Raw genomic sequence first — 8,881 nt, forward strand, 5'->3', positions numbered from 1 at the left:
CCCAAGAGCAAGGGTCCTCCAGACTTGCTAAGGAAGGGTGACTGGCTCAGGTCTGAAACACGGCAGGTCACAGCTTCCAGGTCATTCAATCAATTCATCAACCAAATAAATAGCATTTATTAATCTCTTAGTATGTGCCAGGCACCAGGCCAACCACTGGGGATACAAGAAAAGGCAAAAAAGAATCTGCTCTCAAGGAGCTCAGAGTCTAATGTGGAAGGCAACATATAAACAACTACATATAAATTGTATTGGGATCAGTCCCGTGAGTAGCCCCAGCACTTCCAGCCTGGGTGAGATGGGTCTTTAAAATGAAGGTACTAAGATGCAGTAGCGGGGGAAGTACTGAACTGACCATGGAGTGATGCCTGTAGAGAGATGGGAAAAAGACTATCATTACTACCTTTTATCTATTGAAAATTGCAATTTATTTTGTAGGAAGTTTTATACATAATACTTTACCATAGGCTGTGAATTAAATGTGGTAGAAGAGGCAACATCGCATTTCATACCACAGAACTATCAATCTGGTGCTCATGTGCTCTGTTCACACTGGCAGTCAGCCAGAGTCCAAATCTCAATTAAACAGATTAGGCCAAAGAAAGCACAGATTCAGAACCCAGGCAAATTACCAAAAATTGCTGTTATTCTAGCCTTCTAACACACTGACTTCCTAAGTACGAATTGCACCCAAATATAAGAAAGTGGCTCAAGTATAACAAAACTTACAGTTGACTGTTGCCTGTAGAATAAAACATTAACTCTACAGCCTGGTATTAAAGGCCTTCTGTCATCAGGATCCAGCATACCTTTCCAGCCTTATCTCATTCTTCCTTTCATTAACTCCACATTCCACCCAAAATTCACTATGATTTTACTCCTCAGTCTTCTCCCTCCCTCTCTCTACCATCATCCTCTGAACAAGATGCTTCCATACACGTCTCTTGGAATCTTTCTTCTCTTTTTTCGAACAATTCTTTGAAAGCCCAGCTCTGATGCCTTCTCTTCCATGAAACCTTTGCTGATCAAACTTAAAAGTAATCCTTCCTTCTTTAAATTTATTGTTGCACTTTGGACATCTCCTTTGAATTTATCACATTCTACTTTTATGATGTTTCTGTACATGTCATCCTCCATTATAGAGTTTTTTTTTTTACTCAATATTCTCATGGCATATTTTCTAGTCTCCTGTCACTCTGGTTACTCTTCTCTGTACATGCTATAGTTTGACAAGAAGCAAATCCGTGAAGGATCTGTGGTTTTGCTAGTCTAGAATTATATTGCAAGAAATCATAATGAAGAAGTCATAAATAAAAACTGCACGGGACAAAAAGTATATCATCCCAGGTTTTTGGAAATAATAATAATTGTAAAATTTTAAAATTAAAAAAAAATCTAGACTCCAAAATATCTTTTAAAAATGTAAATTTCTGAGCCATTGCCAATCAGCTTGACTTTTGTCTTGTCACTGGACTTCGGTGATGCTAGAGGAAATAGTGAGGCTGACAACTTTGTACAGCTGTCTCTCTTAAATTTACTTCATGCACAAGTCTGTTGACATCACTCATGGGATGTCATTGGTCCTCTTTGAAAACGAAGGATGAACAACAACAGCCCTGGAAACTCCTGGAATGGGAACTCCAACAACCAATGCAGATGGTAGTCGATATTTGATGTAGCACTCAAGTTCTAAAGAGTCACCTGAGACAGATAGAAGTACTGATTCTAAGCCTTTGGAGGGCAGGGAATGTCATTCTTCATCCTTACATCCCTAACCTTTAGAACACTTCCTTCTAGATAGCAGGTACTTACTAAATGTTTCTTCACATCAATTCCACTGGCTTGCAAAGTGTCCCCTGTGGTATCCAAAACCCCAAACACACTTTGGAATCTCTTCATAGGAATAGGATTGGAAACAGGCACATGTGTATACGTTTTTTAAATTTATTATAATGAAGCCAGCACTTGCTTTGTAGAACTTGTTAGAATAACTGAACAATACAATGGTGTTTCCCCCGCTTCTAAATAAATAGTTAAGTCTCTTTTTAAACACCCCCATTGAGATTTGATTAGTGGCCCTTGAGCCCAGACAGACTGCTTCTAAGCTGCCTGTGGGACTGTGAAGGAGATGTTATCTCTTTTGTGCTCAGGCCCCCATAATTGCATCTCATTCCTGATTTCTACCAAATAATGAATGTATCCTGCCATGGTTTGCAGAACACATGGGGAGGAAGTGGTAGCACTGCGAGCTTAACTGGCACAAAAATTCTAACCAGATGAGGAAAAAATGTTTTGTCAAAGTAAGAGTGCTTTGAATTTTGAAGAGTGCTGTATAATCTAATAAACAGCCTTCTCTGGAAACCTTCAACTCTATCTTGAAAAGGCTATTACTTGTTATTTTAATATCATCTTGCCAATACCTCCATTTCGCCATACAAAGAAAAGATTCCAGAATCCTCCTCTCCTCCCCCTCTTTCTCTTTTTGGCAAGAGTATAAAAGGATTTTTTTTTTCCCTAAGCAAAGCAATAAATGACATGATTGGGAAAAAAAAACCCTTGTAAAATAGTCCTGTGTTTTCAACTTTATTAAGTAAGCAAACAAAAAAAGTGTTTGTTTTTTTTTAAAGCCCTAGAAGCCAGTCTTGGTTTAATGGATGTTGTCTCTGTTTCTCCCCTAATATTTCATTAGTCGAGTTTAACCAGTTGACATATTGGATTACTCTTTGTTTTTATTTGTTATTTGTTTACTTGTTATGTCAAATGATGTGGTAGATGTACAAGGCTGTGCAAACCTTAGAGTAGTATATAAATGCTGGCTGATTATTGTTCCTGCTGTTGTTGCTGCTGCTACTTTCCAGGCAGTTCAGAAAGTACAGGGAATTTTAAATAAGAATATCTTTCCCCATCCAGAGGCTCTCCAGAGAAGGATGCTCAGAGTGCAGGGAAGTGCATTTCTCCTGGTTGTTTTCTCCAGAATTAACTGAACTGAGTGTTTGTCCTTTTTGAAGTATCTGCCATGCATCCTTTAACAGCCTGATTGACTGGGTTTCTGCTTGATCTGAAAAGGACCACTCCAGGAAAAACTACAAAGTGAAGCAAAGTTTGGTTTCAGAGTCCTTCTGACTTCCTCTTTTCCTTTTCTACATCCCTCTCCACCCAGACCTCCAGTGCTCTTAGGCAAACAAGGCCCTGCTATTATCCAGATTCTCTCACAACATACCTCTGTGCCTGTCCCTTGCTCCCAACTAATCTTTTCTTTCTCCTCCCTCATCACAACTCCTAGTCTCCTGCTGCCTCAATTACAACTAATTCTTAGCAGAAAGGTTATATGGATAAAGAAATTTGTAGTCTAAAGGACCAAAGTTCTCATGATGGGATATGGGGCATTTTGATGGGGAGCTAGGAGTCAGAAAAAGGTTGATACCAAACATGTATCTGGTAGGATACATATTAAATAGGATTTGATTGTGAGCTGTGAAAAATCCCGATCATCTAGAAAGTTGTCCAAGTGTCTTTCCCCATAATGGGAGAAGTGCTAATGAGGTCTGATACAGTGAGGATACATTTCTTACTGTAAAAAAGACAGAAACATACAATTCTAAATTGATATCATATGAAAATGTTTTTGATAAAATGGAGACCCTGTCCTATAGTTCAAAATCTGAGGAATACATATAGTGTTTCCATCATACAGAATGTATTCATCTTGACCTTGGACCGACTTCCCACCAGCAGAGGCAGACAAACAGGAAGTGAGGAAGACACAGCTGCTGTCCAGCCAGAAGTGAAAGGAGCCAGTGAGATCTGAGTAACTGCTGTGTAAACATTTTAAATAAAGTCTTAAGAATTTTTTTAGCACTAGGGTGTGTTCCTGGGCTCTGCTTTTCATTTTACCCTTTCTCCCCCTTCTACTGACGGGTTGATGGATATATAGCTGCCTTTACCTTGTAGACAGCTGAAGAGGAGGAGCAGGAAAAGGAGGGCAGATGTGGGAAAGTGAATTCGTTAAGGTAAAGCCTAATTAGCAAGTCTTTGGTTACCTGATTGGGACACAAAGAGAGTTAGGGGGAAAAAGTAGGGCTGCAAAGAAAACAGAGATCTCAAGGAAAAGGTTAGAAAACCAAAGGCTTTTTAGAATCCATTTACCAAAGAGATATGGCATTAGGAATTATGGATCATAGGATTATAGATTCAGAGAAGGAAGGGATCTTAAAGGCCATCTGGGTCAACCCACCAAGGATAAGGAAACTGAGGCCCAGAGATGCTAAGTAGATTGTCCAGGTCATATAGGTAGTAAGTTGAAGAGGTAGGATTTGAACCCAGGGCAAATCCTGTGCCCTTTCTACTATATTAGACAGCTCATGGAAGTCAATCTTCATTTTGTCATTCACAGCCTTATTTTAAACTATTCCAAGGTAATCCTTGTAATTTTTTTTTTTTATCATAGTCAGCTTAGGAATCCCTGGTATTTTACCATAATGGCCCTGTTTTCCTCATGCTGAGCTAATTATTTCTCCCTCCCCTGGGAGGATGGCTGACATTATCGATATTATTTTTATACTGGTTTGGCAATAGAGGTATATTTTCTGCTTACCATTTACCCTGCTTTACAATTGCTGCAGAGATGAAATTTTGGTGGTCCTATCTATGACTTCTCAAATAGATCTGTGAGATCCCTTCAGTGAAGCAGATTGTATCCCATCCATGGCTGCCCATACTGTGTAAGTTGCCTCCATATTCTTCCAAAGTTTTATCACAGTATGTATCCACTGGGCTAGAGACCTTCCTCACCTTCTCCAATGTTGAGAAGGTATCTGTGGAGCACTCTGACTGTCCACTTGTCATCAATCATTCTCATCAATAGATCAGCCCATCTTCCCTTTGATAACATCCTTCTTTTTGGTTCTTCTTCAGAGTTCCTCACTGGGTATGTGCTGCAGCCTGCTCACATCTGCATGAACCTTTCCTTGTTGTCTTTGTGATGCTCATTGCAGTGGTGTAACAGGACTGACTGTCATACAGAAACACTGGTAAAATGTTGGTATTGAAAAGATAGGCCTTTGGGGGCAGCTAGGTGGCACAGTGGATAGAGCACCGGCCCTGGATTCAGGAGGACCTGAGTTCAAATCCAGCCTCAGACACATAACACTTATTAGCTGTGTGATCCTGGGCAAGTCACTTAACACCCATTGCCCAAATAAAAAAAACAAAACCAAAAACAAATGAAAAGATAGGCCTTTGCTGTAATGGGAAGCTTAGGGTCAGTAAAAATGCTTTACAATTTCCTGAAAGTAAACCAGCCTGCCCTCTTCCTTTTCAATCACATTGTGAAGGCCGTAAGTATCAAACTGAGTGACTCGAAGGATGGTGGTACTTTTGACAGAAGTAGGGAATTTAAGAGAAAAGATGGGTTTAGAGGGGGAAAAAATAATGATTCTTTTAAAAGCGTATTTAATTTATGATGCTTGTGGGCTATCCCAGGGAGATCCCCAGCAGGCAGCTGGTGATGAAGGGCTGGAGGGCAGCAGAAGGATAAGAACTTAGTTAGAATTGTGTTTGAATCTTGTCTTTGAAACTTCCTGGCAATTTGACCCTGGACAAGTCATTTAATATCTTTCGTACTCAATTTCCTTATCTTTAAAATGGGAATGGGGATTATCTTGTTTATCCCTAGCATTTAGCATAGTTCCTGGTACCAAATACTATACACATAGATACACACATTTATACCTATATCTATACAATAGATATGGATATCTATCAGTAGGTAGGTAGATAGATCTCCATATCTATACAGGTACTGAATTATACTAATAATACTTATTGACTGATTCTATTTGGATAATCTTAAATTGTTTTCCAAAATGGTTCTACTGATTTATAGTTCCACCGACCATGCACTAATGTGTATATTGTCCCACAGTGCTTCCAACATTGATTATTCCCATCTTCTGTCATCTTTGCCAATTTATAGGGTGTGAGGTGAAATGTCAGGCTTGTTTTAATTTGCATTTTTCTTCTTATTATTTATTTGGAACATTCTTTCATATGGTTGATAATGATTTGCAATTCTTCCTTTAAGAATTCTTGGTTCATATCCTTTGACCATGTAGACACTGCAGATGGCTTTTGCCCTTATCTATATCTATTCATTGTTTATATAGTATTACTGCTTTTCAATTGTAAACTTCTTAAGGGTAATGCAGGTTGTGTTCCTGAACTTTTTGTGAACACTTAGTAGTATACTATGTGCCTTCCAGTGTCCAAGTATTACTTGATGATGAAGATAACAATTCTGATGATTGAGTTCGTTTATAAATGATCTGACCAGCGCCCAGTAACACCCCCTTTAAAAATCCCTGCTCTTTGTCTTTCCAGGGGAGAAAGGAAAAAAAGAACAAGAGAAAGAGTTCAGATTCCAGTGCCCTAGTGAACATATATTGATTTGAAGGAGAAAAGCATATGAGTAAATTCCCTCCTGTTCCAAGTGATATGTGGATGTGCTTTCGTGTGTCTGGAAACTCAGGGACATGGCTAGACAACTCTTCCAAAATTATCACCACAATTGAGGGAATGACTATCAATTGGGGAATGGCTGAACAAGTTGTGTTATATGAATATAATGGAATACTACTGTGCTATAAGAAATGATGAGCAGGCTGACTTCAGAAAAACCTGGAAAGACTAGTATAGTCTGATGCTGAGTGAAGTGAGCAGAGCTAGGAGAACGCTGTACACGCTAACAGCCACGTTGTGTGATGACTAACTTTGATAGACTTAGCCCTCCTCAGCAATGCAAGGATCTAAGACATCTACAAAAATCTCATGATGGAAAACGCTGTCCACATCCAAAGAAAGAACTATAGAGTTTGAATGCAGATCGAAGCATACTATTAGCTACTTTTTTTCTTCTGTTTTGTTTAGTTTCCTCTTTCTGGTGGTTCCTCCTATTGGTTCTAATTATTCCTTACAACATTAGTAATGTGAAAATATGTTTAATAGAAATGTATATGTGTAGCCTATATCAGATTGCATCCATCTTGGGGGGAGGAGAAAAATTTTAAACTCAAAAGCTTATGGAAGTGATTGTTGATAAATCAAAATAAATTAACAAAATTGTCACCACAGTAGAATCACGATGAATACATGTACAATGCTAATGAATGTTGTTTTCTCACACACAAGCTGTTTTAATTCTTTTAAAGTAAATTCTTCTGCAAAAGGTGCTACCAAATAAAAAGATTTATGATTAAAAAAAACCTTTTAAAACTAATTTTTTACTCTTAAGATACCTCTTTATTTCTTAAAATAAATGAATCCGAATGGACAGGATGGTTTGTGGGTGTAAACACCACTAAAACATCCTAGAAAAAAAATAATTTGGGTTGTGTAGTAACATTTATGCTTACAAAACAGATCTTTTGAGATTGCCTCCCAAAGTCCTTTGATACTTTTTGTTAATGAAAACTTGCTTGTCTCTGTTATCTTACTAATTCCCTACCTTTTCCAGAAGGTCTTTGTTTGCCTTTTATTGTCCCCTACCTTCTCTTTAAGCTTTTCTCATTCTAGTTCCACTTTGTGTCTAGTGATTCACTAGGGTGGTCTTTTCTGTTCCAGGCTTACTGCCATTGAAAGGCTAGACATCTTGAAACCAGAACAAGTTGACTTTGGATGGGTTTGGATAATCTCATAGAATTTTAAAGTTGGAAGCTGCTTTAAAGTTCATCTAAGGGTTACCTCCATCCCAGGTCCTGGGAAAAATTTGACTTTGAGGCCAAAATCCCAGAGTTTAAAGAGACCTCAGAAATCATCCAATCTAACCTATGCTTGAACAAGAATCTCCTATTTAGCATCCTGACAAATGGCCATCCAGCCTCCAACTAAGCATCTCTAGTGATGGTGAATTCTCCACTACTGGAGCCAGCATGCTCTACTTTGAAATATCTTTGCATATTGAGAAATTTTTTCTTACATCAAACCTCTCTGAAACTTCTTATTTCAAAGACTCACTATCATATCACCTTGGTTGTTGTACCATGACCTTGTAGGCTGGTTCTATCAACTGGGGTCTTGCCCAGCTTTGCCTGGTTTTACAAACCAATCCCAGCACTCAACTCATTTTTCACAAGCCAGTACTTGTACCTTGGTCACTCTACTAAGGTGCTGCCTTGTTTCTTCATACATCTCACCCTTAACCCCACCCCTTCACTCCCAACTACCCTGATCTTTACTTCATTGCCTTTGGGACTGGGACATTGTTTGCTTGTCAATCTTCCTAGAGACTAGAAGCCTACTCTGCCTCCCAGCTCCTATGGCTATTTCTTCATTATCTGCTATATGACTTGAATTATGCTACTATTCTTTTCCTTTCTCTCAGGATATTTCTTTGAAGCCCAACCTTGCACTTGCCCTGATTCAAATCACGTCTTTGTCCACTGCTTGCAATTGCATCCCTTTGATTCTCCAGCCATTAGGTCAGACTTCCTCATAGTATCCACTACTTAGATCCCTCCATTTTGTTAGTCTTACTTTGGTAGGTTAATTTTGCACCTGGGATCTAGCTAGCCTTCATTTGGCCTATCCAAGATTCTGGAAAGAAGTGTCCTTTCCTCCATCTTTGTTCACATATTTTTAAAAACTAAGTTTCTCAGAGAACTCCCCATTTTACAAACCAGTTCCTTCTTTCGTCATCAGAACCATGATGAGAAGAGTTTTATAGAGAAGGAGACAAATTTGAAATAGAATTATCTCAAGCTGTTGATTCTACTTCTGGCCTCTGTGAGAGAAGAGTAAAGAACAAGGATCAGGATTGAAGAGTGTTGAGAGAAGAACTTAGGGAGAAGGAAAAGGAGAAGGTAGTCAAGATAAGTGAGAAAACTTA

At 38.7% G+C, this 8,881-nt stretch overlaps 1 long non-coding RNA gene across 2 annotated transcripts; it reads left to right on the forward strand.

Annotated features, from left to right (window-relative positions):
- The first annotated feature begins 3,868 nt into the window (after nucleotides 1-3,868).
- Nucleotides 3,869-7,268, forward strand: LOC110197654 (uncharacterized). Of its 2 annotated transcripts, none has more exons than XR_002321546.2 (4): nucleotides 3,869-4,010; nucleotides 4,623-4,721; nucleotides 4,915-5,037; nucleotides 6,379-7,268. It is a non-coding gene; the product is annotated as an uncharacterized LOC110197654 (long non-coding RNA). The 2 variants fall into 2 exon arrangements; XR_002321547.2 differs by having other exon boundaries at nucleotides 4,915-5,030.
- The last annotated feature ends 1,613 nt before the right edge of the window (nucleotides 7,269-8,881 follow it).

This window comes from Phascolarctos cinereus, unplaced genomic scaffold, assembly GCF_003287225.1.
Source record: "Phascolarctos cinereus isolate Bilbo 61053 unplaced genomic scaffold, phaCin_HiC Scaffold_4;HRSCAF=312, whole genome shotgun sequence".
Lineage (NCBI taxonomy): Eukaryota > Metazoa > Chordata > Mammalia > Diprotodontia > Phascolarctidae > Phascolarctos > Phascolarctos cinereus.